The 18,078-nt window shown below is 39.9% G+C and overlaps 1 protein-coding gene across 1 annotated transcript in view; it reads left to right on the top strand.

Moving 5' to 3' along the window:
- The first annotated feature begins 574 nt into the window (after positions 1 to 574).
- The window catches only part of pld2 (phospholipase D2), a 56,737-nt gene continuing 39,233 nt past the window's right edge, over positions 575 to 18,078 (top strand). Inside the window, exon 1 of the mRNA XM_061962249.1 lies at positions 575 to 1,003. The gene's annotated coding sequence lies outside the window, so the exon portion shown is untranslated. The remainder of the gene's footprint in view (positions 1,004 to 18,078) is intronic.

Below are 18,078 nucleotides of genomic sequence, written 5' to 3'. Positions count from 1 at the left end.
ATATATATATATATATATATTTATATATTATAGGGATATTTATATATGTTTATATATGTATACATACATATATGTTATTCATATTTTTTCGCTGTTACAAGCGGCCTTCTGAGGGCAGCCACAAATAACTGCGATGTGGCCCTCAATGAAAACGAGTTTGTCACCTCTGTCTTAGAGCGGGTTTGATCGCCCCTACAAGGCCATTAAAAGAACTACAAGCATTTCCCATCTACCGTGACCAGATTTGCTGTAGTGAAACAAGTTTTATAGTGTTATGATTTAAATTTGACCATGTCTGTTTTAAATAAGATAAACTATAAGTAAAACTGTTTTTATATTTAAGTTTCCTCATGGAAAGTTCAGTGCCACTGCACCTGGGTACACTCGGTACTTCGGATATAAACTTACTTCCGGTATTATTTTGAACTTTGAATCAAATTGTGGAGGTTATTAAAACTCCGAACACGTGTTTGTCTTCTAAAATACTTAATTTGTATTTGTTTAAAGAGTATTTTTAATCGAAAATAAAATCTCGTGATACTTTGCGTGACCCACGTCGACGCCGCACCTTTTTTTCAAATCTTTTGTCATGGATGGTACATTCCTGTGCTGGTGTTGCGTTGGTCCAGTCGTGGCTTGCCTCAACCACGGTCTAAAAAGACGTTCATTTCTAACCCACGACGGGACCATCTCGTGACACGCAGTTTAACACGCCCGTGTCGTCCGGTGTGTGGTTTTACCCACGCCCCGTACCACCGTGACAATATAGCTGCCTAGCTACATCATGACACGCCACCTTCAGACCTCTGCCTCCCCTCCTCGTCCTCTCCCTGTGGGGTTATTATCCTCGTGGACGCCAAATGGGAGGGACCAAAGTGTGCATCACCTCCGGGGAACAACAGGCCAGTCTGGATCGCCATGAAACATGACTTTCCGTGCGAATGTTTAAGTTGATCCTCGCGGTTGTGGACTAGCTGACAGCGCTTGTTGACATTGGAGCTGAGTGAGTATATTAAAACACGACACTGGTTCCGATCCGAACACATAACTACACCGATCTGTCACACCCTTACCGATGTGTATCTGTGCCGAGATGTCTAACTAGGACCGTGTCTTCTGTGTCGTCTACCAACTTCAACTGCCTTTTAGGAATGTGGCGCTGTCGGAAATAAAGGAATGGGCGCAGCACCATTTGCAACTTCGCTCAGTTCTCAATCTGCATACATTTAGCTTTCTTTCCCCAAAACAGCTTACAGATTGTGCTGTAAACTCATTTAACTGCTAAACGTGCCTCCGCAAAACTCTAACCAACTTATTACTGTGCATGCACTTTATTAGGCAGACTAAAATGCTAACCGCAATTAAAATCTGCAGCAAATTATTTATATGATATTTTTCCCTCTCGTGTTGCTGATTATTTCATTAGAAAAAACTTTCAGTGCATTTATTGCCTCTCAATTGACACCCTCATAATTAATCACAACAATATTAAAAGGTAAACTGCACTTTTTTTTAATGTTGCCTATAATTCACAATCCTTAAGTGAGACAAGAACCGATGTCTTTTTAATGCATATCATCTCGTAAATAAATGGTAAATGGGTTATACTTGTAAAGCGCTTTTCTACCTTCAAGGTACTCAAAGCGCTTTGACACTATTTCCACATTCACCCATTCACACACACTTTCACACATTGATGGCGGGAGCTGCTATGCAAGGCCCTAACCGCGACCCATCAGGAGCAAGGGTGAAGTGTCTTGCTCAAGGACACAACGAACCAGGAACTCTCAGGTTGCTGGCACGGCCACTGTCCCAACCGCGCCACGCCGGGAGAAATGTAATAAAAATTTGCCAGGAGTCAATGGGAGGTCTGTTATTCCACCCATAACGCCTTCTAAATAACCATCTAAAATAATGCCAACAATACTCCATTTACATTTCGTGACCTGAATAATTAACCAAGTGTTAGTGCTAATGTTATTATAAGCGCTAACATGAGGGACTTACTTTCAGCAGTGCATTGACATCATGAGCTGGTGAGCTGCTTGCTCACCTCAGAGCCTGTGATAGTTGATTCGGTAATAACAAAAATAATGCCCTCTCACCTTGATAGTAAAATGATGTGAACATAAACTCAGAAGTCTGTACACTTTGACAGCCACCTTATAACCGAAAATAGCGAAAAAGACCCGAAAAGACGCTTTGTTACACCACACTTTTTTCTTCGGGAGGACTATGAGTCATTCTTCATCTAAATGGGATTATATCAACATCCTAACAGTTGGCATCCCAGTGAGAGCAGACATTGTACAGTAAGTGATGTTACATTAAGTCTGTTATCTCACTGCATGATGTCTGGAGTGAGTAGAAATCAGTGAGGTTGTAGAAGGAAAAAGCGAATGTAGTGATGCGTTTGTGAAATTAAGGTGCTGCTGTATGCTTAAAATTTGCGAAATATGTAGATATTACATGTTATTATCAAAGGGCATGTTGATATAGTACATATATACTTACAGCGTGTATATAAAACGTTGATGGAAGTGTTTGGATGTTTTCTAGAGCGCTTTATCGGCAGAATAGAGCAACTCCCATTTGCTTCATTGTAAACTGACTTTTGCTTGCATTTATTTACTATTTAGATTGCATTAAAAAGAAAAACATATGTGTGCTTGTCTTACATAAGGATTGTAAATCCATCCATCCATTTTCTACCGCTTGTCCCGTTCGGGGTCGTGGGGGGTGCTGGAAATGATTACCATTTTTTTCCCCAAAAAGTGCAGTTCCCCTTCATATCAAGCTAGTCTTTCTCCCTCTGCAGGTGTCCCTAAAGTCAATATCCTTCCTTAGTGCATCTTTAAAAACAACTATCCGTTAATTTCACAACACATATAAGTATTAGAATTATTTATTTTGTTTATTTTGAGCATGCATACAGTTACAATTTACAATATAGTACATCACATTTTTCCAGTTTCACATTCCAACATGTAGTTACAACATGTTTATCAGGATTCTTCTTCCTTGTACTTTGTTAACACTTTGAGTTACAACAGTTTCTTAAACTGGATCATAGTACATGCATTGATTGATTCTTTTTTGCTTATTCTATTCCATAATTTAACTCCACATATGGATATGCTAAATGTTTTAAAATAAGATTTTCCCTAAGGTTATTTTCCCCTCTTTTTTTGAGGAGAATTGTTGTACATTCTTGGCTAGCAGGTTATTGTTAGCTTTGTGCATAACTTTAGCTGTTTGCAAATGAACCAAATCATTGAATTTCAACATGTTTTATTCAATAGATAGAGTTACAATTTGTTCTCTATAAATAACATTGTTTAGTATACTAACTGACCTTTTTGGAATGTAGATAAAGATTATTTGTTTGTGCATTATTATTATTATTATTAAACAACCCCTAGAAAGAATTATGGAATAACCACACTTGAAGGATATTCATTCAGTTGTTTAATTTTGTAGAAAAAGCGGATACCAGAAACAAAACTATAGTAATTTCCAATGGCAGCTTTCTGGCTTTAAGAAACATTAAAATAAATCAAGTTCAAGACTATAAATGGTGGTAGTCAGTAACAGTTTCATTTTTATATCAGGCAGAGTGTAAAATTCTGGTATCACTCAATTCTGAGACACAATTATGGAATTACCCTGTAAATTTAGTTTTCCAAAGGTAACAACCCCATCAGAATAAGTCTATGTCTGCAGTTAAAACAGCTGGGAGAGCTATTGCACTAGGTGGATAGACACGAAACATGGCTCCTACACAAGATATGTCTATTAAAACAGAAAGTTTTGTATACGTTAAAGGGGAACTGCATTTTCCCTCTCATTCACAACCCTTATGAGAGACAAAAATACATTATAATTTGTAACAATTGGCTTGTTGTAGGTGGCTAACAATGCAGCAAATGGAAGTAATCCATTCTGCCTCTAAATCACTGTAAATGCATCCAAAAACCTCCAACAATACTTCATTTACATTCTGTAACCTGCATAATAACCAAGCTGTACAGACATTGTTTTTGTAAGAGCGAACACTGAGGAACTATTGTTCTAGTGTAATAATACCTTGCCTTGCTCACAGAGCCACTCACAGTCTCACACTGCTGCAGCATTAACAAGAGGTAAGCTAGCTTCTGCGGCAGCAGATAAGTCGCTTTCGAGTTCGAAATAATTCATGCTAGATTATCAATCATGCCTTGCATGTGTATTGTACATGGTTTTGGTCACAAGCCGAAAAGTTGGTAAACTTTCAAATTCCACTTGTTATCAACTGAAACTCCAGACTGACTGAAGCAGTGCTGGGTTTCCCCACAATGTAACTGATGGTGGCGCACCGCCACGGCAAAATCATAGCCGCCACACCTTGTAAATAAGCGTTTTTACGTGAAAACAAATTAAGATAATATAATGTATTGTAGCCTCCGGACGAAGTCAAAAGTAGGATGTTATTTTTAACTTTGATTGCCAATCTCATGCTACCAACCGGCCCAATTTTGACATGTTTTACCTCCCCTGCAAACACTTTGGTCTCCATGCTTCCCCGGACACATAACAACACTTCGTCATTCTCAGCAAGTCCTCTTTCGAGCACGGATGGTGTGTTTGCGATCATGGGAAAATTTAACATCGAATCAAAACACCACAAACATAAAACATTACCACCAACAGTTCGTTACAGTATGCATAGCTATATATAGCCTTTTATGTGTGCAATATAGACTAGTGATGCACCAAAAATGTGGTCGCCGGAAAAAATATTTTGTCACCAAAAATAGCGCTGCCGTCACCGGATGTTGTAATGACTTAAACAAGATACACGTGATTGTCTGGAGCGTAGTCAGCATGTCTGCGATGTGGACGTAACTTTATAATATCCCAGATATACCCGCGGACATCGATCTACAAAATGTGCAAATATTAAGAGGACAGTGGCGGCTTTAAGGAGAGAAAGCAGCGCGAAGCAAGTGTGACGTCATGCTCGCTGCAGCTGTCGCTGTTTGCTGCAAATAAGTACAGTTTCTAAAAACGAATACAGTCTATAATAACACCAGAAAAAGATGTTAGCTCCGTTGCTAGTCGTTTTAAATAGAGAAAAAAGTCACACAAAGACTCTCGACACTTGAAAAATTCTCAGCAAAGTACATTGTACAATAAGTTAAAAGTTAAAGTTAGAGTACCAATGATTCTCACACACACACTCGGTGTGGCGAAATTATTCTCTGCATTTGACTCTTCACCCTTGATCACCCCCTGGGAGGTGAGGGGAGCAGTGAGCAGCAGCGGTGGCCGCGAGCAGCAACAATTTAAAATATAGCAAAACGATATAATAACAAAAAAAATGTAATACTAATTGATAATAACACAGATTTGTTTTAAAATGTATTTATACATTTTTAAAGCCTTTTTAAAGAAAATCCTATCATCATAGCAGATTTTGCAAATTATATGATGATGTCATGGGGACCACACCCCTCACCATGCCCCCACCGCCACAGGTATCTTGGCAATGTAGGGGAAACTCTGCAGTGGATACTACTAGTTCTCAACTTGGAACCAGCTACTTTGCTTGAAAGACTAAGCAAGATGATAGTTTGTTCTCAACATGTTTTACCCGAAGATTATATATTCTGAATTTACCAGCTGAACTCTGAATACAAGTCTTTTGTTGAAAGATTCAGCCATCCCAGCAGTCGTCATCCCAAGAGTGGACATTATAAGTAATTGTTTGTTGTTTTTTAATTAAAGCATGGTGCTAGTGCTTGTTGCTAATGCTAGGACAGTGGCTTAGTGTTTCACTATACCAAGCAACGTTATCCTCTGCCTGGGAGAAGTGGAGTCTCACCTGAGACCCCCGTCGAGGGCTAGTATCTTTTGTCTGTTGTGCTTGCCCTGACTACAGGTGGTAAAGTTAGCCTCTCAAGACGGACTTTTTCCAGTCTTTTTTATGTAGTCTATTTTTTGTAGCAGATATGCTTGTCTTGATACACAACTTCATTGATGTAACAATGGCAAGCTTCACAATTACACCGCCGAGGCATGCCAGTCCTGACTTTCTCGACCTCCGTCTGCGCCAACGTTTCACCCTCTCTTCACGACCGCTCAGCTTCGGTAACCAGTAGTTCATCGTCAGTATATTCAGGCTCAAAAAGATTAGGTTAGAGTCCTCATTTGATACAAAAGTAATTGTTTTCGTCGTCTATTACTAAGTCTGAAATGATAAGTTTATTGGTAGCAAACACACGTTTGGGCTGGGCGATATGGACGAAAAAGTATATCTCAATATATTTTTACTTAAACTCTGTATTTGATATATATCTCGATATATTTTTCGGTGTAAATATACATATAAAGATATTAATTTTTCAGCGAAATTCACTGAAATTGAACTGAATGGCAACTGTACTGTAAACAGTCAGTGGCACTTTTATTAACCCAGTTAGTCAGGATGGGTATTAACAGCACATAAAATAAACTGTTTACGGTAAATAGCACATAATTACATAACATAAATAAAATAGAAAAACAAAGAATGCATACATAAAATAGAAAAATATTACTAATAGTACTTTTTACATAAAATAAATACCATAGCTGTGCAAATAATACCAAATGTATCAAACTCAGATAAAAAATAAATTTGTAGGCAGGCACTTTTTATTTCCCAGTCGACACACGTAAGGTTCCGTGGTCAGCGCGAAGTAAGCGACTTTACTTAATTGTGCGGCTATGATCTTCCTCACTTCAGGGTACATTTCGCTTGAATATTCGCATCTGTTGTGATTTCCCTTCCTGGTTCGATGACCCGCCCTATCTTGCCTCTGATTGGCCTGTCCGTAATGTTTTGCCCTAATCTTAACCAATCTTGACTCATCATAGTAAACCAACCAACCAATCATGGATTTTCTTATAGGTAAACCAATCATCATTGATGTTTCCCGTATATTTTATCCCCTGCCTGTGGAGTTACACTAATCCAGTTCTCTCTTTTTCTTCTCCCTCTCTCTTCTTTTGTAACATGTAGCTTAGCTAACCGCCACATGGGTCTATAAATAGCTAAGCTACGGAAATCTCTACTTGTTTAAAAAATAGCGTAGCTACTGGGAAATGTAGTTAAGCTACGTAGCTTCGATTTTGAAGTTAATTATTTTTAATGGAAAACCTTAGTTTCTACCACTGCAGTCGCATACCGGAATGGATGATCAAAACCCGTACTCAATAGGGGTACATCGTAGTTCTTGGCAGGTATGCAGAAGTTTGCGTTTTACTTACTAGTTGGTCACTGGCACACGTGTCGCTAGTGGCACAGTCAGACTCCATATTTGCTTGTGTGTTGTTGTAGATCAGTGCAGTGGGTTGGAGAGGGCAAGCACATCTTGGAAGGAGGAAGAAGAGTGGCTAATAGCCCATGGAGTGTTGAGAGAGAGTGGGAAGCAGGGGAGAATCAAGGAACACAACAAATAAGCGGCGTTTGGTCATTATAACGTGAAAGAAATTATATCGATACTAAGATATTTTCTTAATTCATATCTTGTTTAAAAAGATATCGCTATATCTTACAAACTCGGTACATCGCTTAGCCCCAGTTTGTTGACGGAAGTATGAAGTAAGTTTCTATGTGCACTGGAATCAGTGCGCCCAATAAATATGTTCCGGTAATGTTTAAAATGACCAAAATGCAGTTAATATTGTAAAAGTTACATATTGTTTTTAACATGTGTGTCATTACATTATATACATACTTACAGCATGTATATACAACATTGATGTGGGTTTTTGAAGTAGTTTTAGAGGGCTTTGAAGGCAACACAGGCAACGTCCATTAGCTGCAATGTTAGACATATTTTGCGAGCCTTTTTTTTAAAGTTTTGTAGCCTAAAAAAAGACATATTTTCTTGTTTCTCATAAGGATTGTGAAAGTGCAGTTCTCCTTTAAGGTGGAATCTTTTTGATACAACAATTGTATTGGATCTAAAGAAGTTGTGCAAGTGTACATAATAATGTTCCTCCTGAGTGTGTGTTTAGCTGTTCTTATTCCCCAAGACTGTGTGGGAATTTTAAAGTCTTTGTAATGTACCGGTAGTGCCAGGATTAGTGAATTGAGGCTATAGTTTTTGCTGTAGTTTTGCAAGTTTAAAGTACCAGTATTATACAAAAACAAGTTGACTTTTCTATGCTTATTTGTGTTTTGTTGTATCCATTAAACCATATCCAATTGTATTTACAACCCGCAAAGTATGTGAAAATACTGTCTAAAGATCACAAAATGCCACAAATTCAGTTGGCCATTTTGGATATTCCGCTTTGAATATAATATATTTCCATAGATTCGGAGTCAGGTGACGTTACAAGTGTAACGCTTCTGCACTCTAACCATATCATCAGATCAGTGGTACTGGAAATATGCAACAATTGGAAATAAATGTGCTGTTTATCATTTACAGTCCTTATGTAGGACAAAAACACATGGATGTGCATGGGTACAGCCCATATCAACTGTTTTTTGTTCAGAATCCCAATATTCCATCTGTGTTGGAAGATGAAGTACCTGCTCTGGAAGGAGAACATATATCTGCTCTTCATGCACCCAGAAAAACATTTACTGAAGCTGAATATTCAGAGAGAATTATTAGGAGGACTCTAAGCAAGCAACTTAGACCCACAGATGAAAAGTATGACACATCAGACAAAGTGTATTACCAATGTACAGACTGTAAAGAGTGGAAGGGACCAGGGGTTGTTATTGGTCAGGATGGAGCAGTTGTATTTGTGAGACATGGTAGACTTCTTGTTAGAGTTCATCCCTCAAGGCTTTGTAAATACAACACACAGAATGAAAAGAGTCAGACTTCGCAAGATGATCTTAGACAAAAGGTAGAACATGAGGACATGGTGGCACATGGTGTAGAAAATAACTCAGACAATGAACAAAAAACACAGATGATGAAATAGTCAACGGTAGTGACAGAGATGTGAAAACAGACAACGTTATGAAACCGATATGTGCAAGGCAAGTTGAAAAATAAATCAATGTCGATGTAAGCGCTGCATCTTCTGTAGGTGTAAAGTTGAAACCAGGACTAACTGACCTTTAAGGGCAGAGATGATGATGCTCACTATAAGCTAATATTTTAAGCAGGGCTGGTAAAGCCATAGGAAAGAACAAAAACTGGTTTAACTTGCAATATTTTAAACCTGATGAGCGATAAAAAGCAATTGACATGTGGCATGTAGAGAGCCTCAGCATTGAAACAGAAAGCAGAGATGATGATGTACTAACAAAATATATCTCATTTGATGCAGACAAACAGGCAGAAATAAGTAATTGGCGTGATAATCAAGTCTTTGAAGAATTTAAAGATGAAGGCGAAAAATGTGTTTCTACCAGGTGGGTGTGTATTCTTAAAGAAAACACCTAATGGTATTGTACTGAAAGCACAACTTGTAGCCAGAGGCTTTGAAGAACTCAACATTCATGAGCTGCCCAACAATTCTCCAACCTTTGCCTCAGAATCCTTTAGGATGATGTTAGCATTAATCTGTCAGTCAGTGGAAAGTCTACTCTATGGACATAAAATTAGCATTTTTGTAAGACATGGAACTGTCTAGGGCAGGGCTATTTAGCTACATAATGAAGAGGGCGGCACTTTCAAGAGCCCAACCAAATGTGGATGTTTCGTAAAAAAGTGCCTGCGCAGGTTATATTCCTTTGAGACTGTGTTTGCTTAACTGCAAAGTAAGCACATCAGCTTTCACACTGCACTGTCAGTAAATTCATTATTCAGCCCTCGCTACTCGATTCTAGCGTGTGCAGCTAGACAGATACAGCATGAAGAAATAAGTTTTATTTCTTAACACTTCTTTCTTCATTTAGTTTAGTAAGACTGGAAATACAAATATAAAATAAACATTTCAAAAGTTGAAGGTCCATTCTTTATTTTACATAAATAAAATATAATGTTTGGTGTTAATACATTAACACAATAAACTACATATGTTTACCCATATAGAAATTAAACATTTACACATCAAACATTGCACACAATGAATGTGACTATTCGTCAAATTTAGCGCTACATGTATTAAACGTGGTTTGATCGGCGTTGTTACTCTCAAACAAACAAAAAAACATGACCAAGAATAGACATCACAAAGTCAGCAATTTTAATACAAAACAAACAAAATATCTTCTTGCACAATATCTACTCACAAAGGTTTGACCAAGTTTCGTGATGAAGCTTGCACGTGTAGATTTTTACCATTGTTGCTGCTTGTCTAAAACACTGTCTGTCGCTTAAAAGGTCCGACAGGTAACAACGCCTTGAGCACTTTCTCAGGAAGAACATTCATACTTTGATGTCCAGTCGTTGTTAAAAGTCAGATTTTCGCAATTTATTAAATTTTTTTCTGGGTTAATTGAGTAGTCCTTTTCTACTCACCCCACTGCTGCTTCATTGTGACACATATGCCTCGCTGTTGCCCCCTGTGGGGTGGCAGGAGTACTACATACATGAGCAACTATATTCTAAATGGTTTCATCAAGCCTATTTGGATGATGTTCGGCGGGCCAAATGGAAAGCTTTGGTGGGCCAGATTTGGGCCGCGGGCCGCCGATTGGATTGCCCTGGTCTAGAGGCATTTATGTGCACCCACTACCTGAGGCAGGTAGCAACGGCATTCTTTGGAGATTAAAGAAATATGTTCATGGTCTTGCTGATGCATCATTGTATTGGTACAACAAAGTGAAATAAATAAAGCTCAGCCGCCTCAGGTGGTAGAGTTTTAAAGGTAGACCCAGGAATCTTTTATTGGGTATATGTAAACTTGAAAGTTGCTGGAGTGCATGCATGCCATGTTGATGATTTCTTTTGGGCAGGGTCACATAAGTTTATAACAAATGTGATTCCCAAATTGAGGTCACCTTTTCATGTTGGGCGTGAGGAACATGAAAACTTCTACTATGTAGGCAAGGGCTTTTCGACTGTGAATGGTGGGGTTCAGATCCATACTATATCATTCATATGCAACCTTTTAACATAGATTCAGTGAGGGCTGTACAAAGAGATTCATATCTGAATGAGGCTAAAATGGAGAAGCTAAGATCAAAAATAGGGCAGATATATGGATAGCCAAGCAGACCAAGTCTGATGTTATGTTTGACACTTGTATTCTGGCATCCAGTTTGAAAAATGCAACAGTGCAATCTACCGTATTTTTCGGAGTGTAAGTCGCTCCGGAGTATAAGTCGCCCCGGCCGAAAATGTATAATAAAGAAGAAAAAAAACTTATATAAGTCGCACTGGAGTATAAGTCGCATTTTTGGGGGAAATGTATTTGATAAAACCCAACACCAAGAATAGACATTTGAAAGGCAAATTAAAATAAATAAAGAATAGTGAACAACAGGATGAATAAGTGTACGTTATATGACGCATAAATAACCAACTGAGAACGTGCCTGGTATGTTAACGTAACATATTATGGTAAGAGTCATTCAAATAGCTATAACATATAGAACATGCTATACGTTTACCAAACAATCTGTCACTCCTAATCGCTAAATCCCATGAAATCTTATACGTCTAGTCTCGTACGTAAATGAGCTAAATAATATTATTTGATATTTTACGGTAATGTGTTAATAATTTCACACATAAGTCGCTTCTGAGTATAAGTCGCACTCCCGGCCAAACTATGAAAAAAACTGCGACTTATTGTCCGAAAAATACGGTATTCATGAAGTCAACAAAGTAATCCGTAAAGTCAAGTTATAAATGGTTTCAGTATTTAGGAAACAATGACATGCTCAACCTTGTTGTGGTCAGTGATGGAGGTACACAGGTACACGTTGCTTTTGTGGGAGGAGGGAAGTTTTCACCACTATGTTGGCAGTCCAAGAAAATCAGACGTGTAGTTAGAGTACTCTTGCTGGAGAAACCCTTGTCATGTCAGATGGCATAGAGTATATTCAGCTATTTTTCTGGTAACTATTTTCTTAGCTGACCACTGATACTGCTACACTAATTGCTCCTTGTCTGATCTGTGTTACTGACCATTGTAAAGTTTCGCTCTTCTCGCACCGGCTTGTCTCTCTCTCTGGCCAGGAGAGCGAGGACACATCTGCACGAGCCTGCTGTCATAAAGACAATAGCTGTGTCTCAATTCAGGGGCTGCATCCTTCCCAGGACCCAGCCCATGCGGTCGGTGAAGTGTGGGTCCTGGCTGGAGCGATATGAATTGGTACGTTCTAGCCTACGGGACACATCCTGGTTACGTCAGTTGTCCACGCCCTTATTTTTACGTCACGTGTCTGCTGCTTAGCCCCGCAAAGTTGAATAATGACAAGCTTAAGAGAAGAATGTCGTGTTCTCTTGGTCTTTTACCTTATTTTAGAGGAAGCGGCCAAGAGCTACCGGCACCGCCGCGTCTGTTTTTTTTGTTTTGTGTTTTTCATAGGAGATGGTTGTCAAGAAGATGTGTCACATTTTGACAAGCATTCTAATGCTGGTATTCCTATCCATCCACTGTCTACCATTTGTCTCTGATTATTAGTTAATGATAGATTTTTTTTAATGCTTGTGAATGCTCGTTGTAGTGGAACATGTACCTTTTAAAACACGCAGACAATCCAGAAGATGTCCAGGAAAGAGTCCTCCCGGTCTATCCATACAGCAACACCACACAATCATCTTTAGAAGTTACTTTATTAATATGTGAATTACAATTGATGTAGTTTTCTAACATTGTCAAATTGCTTGCATTATAGCCAGTAACAATAAATGTTGGAATAGCATAATATTATTATTATTATTATCATATAATTATTTGCAACGAAGACAGAGAAAATGAATCAACAACTGCAATTAATGTATACAGGTTGCAAAAATACTTTGTTTTTAAATGATCAGCCAATGGGTTTTATGTCATTTATTTTTGGTCTGATGTGCTTCAAAAGTGCCTTGTCCAAGTCCTCCTTGATTCTTCTGCACATCAAAACAAAAAACAGAAAAGGTAAACACAAGATCACTAATCATTTGTAGGAGTAAACATTTTCAATTAACATGCAAATGTACACAAAAAACAGCAAGAACTAGAGCTGCATTAATGCACCCAGTTACGACTCTTCACTATTCCGGCCACACATTCAATGGACATAAATAAGTCGACCTCTTGCGGGTCTAAATAAGTTGTTGGTCTTTACTTCCGAACGTTGAAAAAAAGCTCCGCGCACAAAGCTGTCTGCAATGGCCGGATATATGACTATCCCTCGGGGTAAAGAGAGGGGCAAAAGCACGGAGGTCGCTTAACATTACGATAGTCGAGGTCTGGTATTTTAACATAAATCTATATCACTACCGTCACCCCAGCTTGACATGTCTGCTTTTAATTGTTTTAAACAAATACATAAAGCTATACTTACATTTTAAAGTCACTCTTTCCGCTCTGCACAGCGCCGCCAAGTTGAAAATAATTTTCAGAGTTCAGAGTGCAAAGGATCTCGGGAAATGAAAGGACGTTCAGTGTACACGGATGCACACTTTCTGCTAATGGGAGCAAAGGACACATTTGACGGCAGGATTCGAAGGACAGTTGGAACTTTTTAAAATTGGGACAGCCTTTGCGCACCACGATGACATCAGCACTCCACAAATGTGCACTGCAAAAGATGCAGCCGCCGAATTGAGGCACAGCTAATGTCACCGTGTTGTGACTTGGACAATATAACTTTTGAGTGGCGTGTAGTCTGATGCACACGACACACAAGCACGGACACAATAAAGACTCACTGAGCAGGAGGCTGTCGTCATGGCGTCACGTGGAGGTCAGTCAAAAGTACACGGCCCGTTTGGATGACGCCATAAAAGCGTGTATGGGCGTGCTCTGCTAGAGTCATGTGACCAGGAGACCAGACCAAGTGATTTTAATTTCGATTTATTTATTCATGGGGGTGCAAGTATATTAAGTGTCATTAGAGAGCTAAAATGTGCATATTTATATGCTGGATTAGGTTTAGCATCACATATTGTTAATTGTTATGTAGATATGTACTTTAGGGTACAAGTTGGGGTTTTTCACCCTTTTTTCATGTCAATGGTATGCCTGAGAGAGGGGTTTGTACCATGTAAGAGAAGCGGTTAGTCTGTTAGTCAGAGTTTGAGTAGGTAAGCAGGTTGGTTGTGGAGAGTTGGAGTATAGTGCAAACAGTGATTGGTGATTTTTGAGCTGCAAATGTTTTTTTGCATTGATGCATTTTGTAAATGCTTTATTTTTTTGTATTTACTTTTCATTTTCAGAAAAGTTTGCACTGTATATATTTTTGCACTCTGTGCACTGTTTTCCTTGAGTTGGTGCAATAAACATCCCCAACTTGAATTCTGCGACTGAGCCATCATTGGTTGCATCCATCCATCCATCTTCTTCCGCTTATCCGAGGTCGGGTCGCGGGGGCGGCAGCCTAAGCAGGGAAGCCCAGACTTCCCTCTCCCCAGCCACTTCGTCCAGCTCTTCCTGTGGGACCCCGAGGCGTTCCCAGGCCAGCCGGGAGACATAGTCTTCCCAACGTGTCCTGGGTCTTCCCCGCGGCCTCCTACCGGTCGGACGTGCCCTAAACACCTCCCTAGGGAGGCGTTCGGGTGGCATCCTGACCAGATGCCCGAACCACCTCATCTGGCTCCTCTCGATGTGGAGGAGCAGCGGCTTTACTTTGAGCTCCCCCCGGATGACAGAGCTTCTCACCCTATCTCTAAGGGAGAGCCCCGCCACCCGGCGGAGGAAACTCATTTCGGCCGCTTGTACCCGTGATCTTGTCCTTTCGGTCATAACCCAAAGCTCATGACCATAGGTGAGGATGGGAACGTAGATCGACCGGTAAATTGAGAGCTTTGCCTTCCGGCTCAGCTCCTTCTTCACCACAACGGATCGATACAGCGTCCGCATTACTGAAGACGCCGCACCGATCCGCCTGTCGATCTCACGATCCACTCTTCCCTCACTCGTGAACAAGACTCCGAGGTACTTGAACTCCTCCACTTGGGGCAAGATCTCCTCCCCAACCCAGAGATGGCACTCCACACTTTTCCGGGCGAGAACCATGGACTCGGACTTGTAGGTGCTGATTCTCATCCCAGTCGCTTCACACTCGGCTGCGAACTGATCCAGTGAGAGCTGAAGATCCTGGCCAGATGAAGCCATCAGGACCACATCATCTGCAAAAAGCAGAGACCTAATCCTGCAGCCACCAAACCAGATCCCCTCAACGCCTTGACTGCGCCTAGAAATTCTGTCCATAAAAGTTATGAACAGAATCGGTGACAAAGGGCAGCCTTGGCGGAGTCCAACCCTCACTGGAAACGTGTCCGACTTACTGCCGGCAATGCGGACCAAGCTCTGGCACTGAGCATACAGGGAGCGGACCGCCACAATCAGACAGTCCGATACCCCATACTCTCTGAGCACTCCCCACAGGACTTCCCGGGGGACACGGTCGAATGCCTTCTCCAAGTCCTTGCATCATTGGTTGCATGGTTGTACATATTTTTTAGTGGACCCGCAACTGTTTGATGCACTACGAAAATACTTTGCAATGTCCACACGATCACAGAGACTTAATAAATGCATACTCATCTCTGCGTTTAGGCCTCTTGTCCAAACGCAGACGCATACTTTTGTCTTTAAAAACGCAGACTTTTGCAAACGCTGGCAAAATTGTAGAGTTCCAAAACTCTCCGCTTAGCGTATGCGTGTGCACGCCACACACGGAGACTTGTGATGACGTCATGGTTGTGCACTGTCATTTCCAAGCTCAACAACACTGCTTTGCTGGCTTTAAACACACTATAAGAGGACTTACTGTATGTTTGAACATAAACATGCTGCTATTTTCACTCTACATTAATAAAAAAGACACATCAAAATGGGCTTTGCGACACTCCCGCCGGCACAAATGACAGTCAGCTGTTTTGGATACGATTGCTGTCGAACCTCCACCTGATGGGACAACTTTGACAAGCAAGACTTTTTGTTTTTTGTCATAAGGTGCAACATTATCTTTTGTTTTTAGTCCTTGTTTAACGACAAATCATGAAGTTAACTTACGTGTCTTGCTTCCATTTTTGTAGATGTAGCATGCAGTAAAAAGCGACCAAGCAACTAAAAAACAAACATGATATAGCCTCTTCTTTGTAGTGTGTACTGATGTTAAAGACACTATACACTTCATTACACATGTAATATATCACTATATCAATGATTAAATGCTTTATAATTCCCTTAAACATGCAAAAGGGGTTTCTTGACTCGTTAGTGCGTGCTGATTTCAGAAATAATGTACCCTTCACTGCACATGTAATACATCAATCACCATGTTGCTGAACACGTTATAATTCTATGAGTGTTGGGTTTCAGCAGCACAGGCGTGTGCATTCACTCTTTAATAAAGTTCCCAGGGCTCTGTGTACTTCTAAAGTCGATCAAAATAAACATAATAGAGGTGTAATGACAACAAGTCAGCTATTGCTGCTTTTTTCAGGCTTCTGATTGGACAAAATGTGCATGACAGCAGGTGTATGTGTTTGTGTGTAGACATAGACAGTTTTGAAACTACACTTGTATATGTGTTTTTGAAACTCTCCGTGTTCGTGTGGACATGGCTTTAGGAGCATCTGCACTAATACTTCTAAAGGCATTGAGTGAAGGATTACTGTATTTGAAATAAACATGTGCTATGTTTATTATGTTCAGGTCTTGTTGAAAGTGTTTTTTATGTCACTTTATTTTGTGTCATTTTATTTTACTTGATTTTGTAAGATCTTTATACATAAACAAAAAACAATGGGAGATTGTTAACATGTACGCTATGTTCTATGTAAAACATGTTCACCTGTTCACCACCAGGGTGTGTTAGTTAAAGTTAAAGTATCAATGATTGTCACACACACACACTAGGTGTGGTGAGAGGATCCTCTGCATTTGACCCATCACCCTCACCCCCTGGGAGGTGAGGGAAGCAGTGAACAGCAGCGGTGGCCGCGCCCGGGAATAATTTTCCGTGATTTAACCCCCAATTCCAACTCTTGATGCCGAGTGCCAAGCAGGTAGGTAATGGGTCCCATTTTTTATAGTCTTCGGTATGACTCGGCCGGGGTTTGAACTCACGACCTATCGATCTCAGGGCGGACACTCTAACCACTAGGTATGTATGTACATGCTTTAGGGACTAGCATGTACTAGCAAGGTCAATACAGTGTGCAAGAGATTAACACTTTAAATCCTTAGAAGGTACATGTGCAACAAATATTAACATATAGAACATGGAAGACGACACAAATATATTTGTAAACTAGGTTAAGATAAGATATTTATTCAACCCACAACAGGGAACTTTACAGTGCTACAGCAGCAAAAGGCATGGATTGCAAACATAAAATAAACTAGCAATAAAGCTAAAATTGAAATATTCAAGAAAAACATGAAATATTTTAGCAAAAAAGATCAGCTGAGAGCAGCAGATTTAGCAAAAGTAGTTTCTTGTCAGAATTTCCAGCATAACACAGACATGCACACAGTGAACATAAAGTGTAACATATTATTGCACATAGTGATATGATGAAGATAATATAACTTTATTTTTATTGCACAAGGTCAGGGTGAATTGTCCGGTTGTGTTTTTGTGATCCACTGGGAGCAGGCCTGGTTGAACAGTCTGACTGCAGCAGGAAGGAAGGACCTGCGGTATCTCTCCTTCAATTTTGCTTAATTGGCCATGACGCATGCGCACGTAATTGTCATGACACCGTAGAAGACAGGAATAATGTTGTAGAACACACATAAAGTGAGTAAAAAAGCAAGTACAACTAATATGTTGATGAACTTTCTTCTGTTGCTTCTTTTTGTTGTTTTATGAAATGTTGTAAATGTTTTATGTTCATTTATGGGCTTATAAAGGGGAGACAGGAACACATCAGCATCCGTTGCTCTTTGAGAAGGGTGATACGTGCTTGTCAGAGTCTCCAAAAGACAGAATAAATCACATAAGCTGTTACCTGTTTGAAAACAATTATC

The sequence above is a fragment of the Nerophis lumbriciformis genome, linkage group LG09, assembly GCF_033978685.3.
Source record: "Nerophis lumbriciformis linkage group LG09, RoL_Nlum_v2.1, whole genome shotgun sequence".
NCBI lineage: Eukaryota > Metazoa > Chordata > Actinopteri > Syngnathiformes > Syngnathidae > Nerophis > Nerophis lumbriciformis.
This window is presented reverse-complemented; position numbering and strand designations above follow the sequence as displayed.